Source organism: Triticum dicoccoides, chromosome 5A, assembly GCF_002162155.2.
Source record: "Triticum dicoccoides isolate Atlit2015 ecotype Zavitan chromosome 5A, WEW_v2.0, whole genome shotgun sequence".
Taxonomy (NCBI): domain Eukaryota; kingdom Viridiplantae; phylum Streptophyta; class Magnoliopsida; order Poales; family Poaceae; genus Triticum; species Triticum dicoccoides.
The window spans coordinates 500,911,210-500,912,934 of NC_041388.1; the positions used below are offsets into that span (position 1 = coordinate 500,911,210).

General features: G+C 53.9%; 1 long non-coding RNA gene across 1 annotated transcript; it reads left to right on the forward strand.

The window, feature by feature from the left end:
- Positions 1–6: 6 nt before the first annotated feature.
- Positions 7–1,484, forward strand: LOC119302406. The gene is made up of 2 exons (XR_005147546.1): positions 7–833; positions 947–1,484. It is a non-coding gene; the product is annotated as an uncharacterized LOC119302406 (long non-coding RNA).
- The last annotated feature ends 241 nt before the right edge of the window (positions 1,485–1,725 follow it).

Below are 1,725 nucleotides of genomic sequence, written 5' to 3' on the forward strand. Positions count from 1 at the left end.
CCCCCTCTCACAGCCGGCGCGCACCTACCTACCTCCCATGGCCGCCGCGCTCCAACCCCTTCCAACCACTGGCGCCATGGTGGGAGCCGGTCGCCACCGAATCCTGCGAGGCCTCCACCACCGGATCCGGACGCCATGGCCATCGGTGCAGCCACAAGCCGACGGATCCGGCTGCGACCCACCACCTCCTGCGCGTGGTGGCCGGATGGGAAGGCCGACGAGCTCCATGCCATGCTGGGCTCCTCCAGTGCCACCACTTCCTTCTTCCCCTTCGGCCGTACCGCCTCCCGCTCTGCCTCCCCGCACTTTGTCGGCGAGCCGCCAATCCTCCACGCGCGTTGCCGGTGCCCCGGCCTTTCTTCCCGCAACGCATCCGACCTTTCTGCTCCCGCCTGCACGTCCTCCCCCCCCTCCACCCTCTCGCAGGCCACGGATCCGTGGCCCTCAATCCATCCCCGGGGAGGATCCAGGTGAGGTCGAGGGGCACCGTCGCATCTCCTTTCCCTTCCCCCGGCGTCGTCGACCGTCCCCTCGCCTCGATCTGCAACGACGCCGATGACCGACAGTAGGGTGCGCCGCCCTTCCTCTCCCCTCGAATTTTTGGGGCGCCGACGACACAACGCGGTATCCGGTGGTCGGGCTCGGGGGTGGAGGCCGCCGCTGATCCCCTGTTGGATCTCTTTCCACCAAGACCCGGCGACCTCCCCTTCGATCTGGTCTCCCGTCGACAACGCCTCCCCCACTCTTCTCCATGGACGGCTGCGCACAGTCACCAACTCTAGCGCGCGGTTTCACCAGAAGGAGCCCGGGAGCGCCTCTCTCTCACCACCGTGGTATTTCCAACACAGGGCTTGCAGTTCGCAAAATAATTTTTGTGTATTTTTTTCTTCAGATTATTGCTGTTGATTTGAGTGAATTCAGTTTCTAATCAAGTTTGTTAATTCAGTTCGGCTGGCGACGGCATGAGGTTCACTAGCTCCTTGCAGTTCTTTTAATAGGAAAAGGTGGTAGCTCCTGCTTGCAGTTCGCCATGGTAGATGGGTTGATGTAGCCCACTTGATGGAGTCTTGTGGTTCACTGCATTCAACAAGGAAAAAGCAAAAGAGTGTAGTCTTGTGATGCAGCCCATTTGTTTCATTTTTGTGTGTATTTTGAAGATGGGGTGCAGGAAGACGGTGATTTTTGTGTGTATTTTGCTCACGGTTGACATTTTTTCCACTTTTCAGATTTTGGCTGCCATCCCATGGGCGCACAGGTGCAATGCTGTGGGGACTGGACATGCAGTGCGCTGGCACCGGCTTGCATTTCATAGACAGAAATGTGGATTTATTTTTGAAGTCCCTCATCACTGTAATTTGTGTGTGTTTGTATTGTGGATTAAAAAGAGGAACATTGTAGTTCGTGCGCCCTGTCTCGTAGTCCAGAGAAGTATAGATTGCAACTCTATTGAAAATGTGCATTGAAGACAACAACACATTTTTTAAGTGCAGCTCACTTGTTTCATTGCCGCAGTGATCTTCTCTCTCCCAGTGGTTCACTATGTTGCCAAGTGCAAAAACAAATTGGGAGAAAGTAAATTAGAAAAGATTGTTTTTTTATGCAGCTCACTTTGTTGTTGTGTGGAGTAGAAACAAAATTGGAAAAGGAAAAAATTAATGCAGTACACTCACCTCGTCCCTGCAGTGCATGCTCATAAAAAAGTTGTGGAGACGATAAAACAAAAAT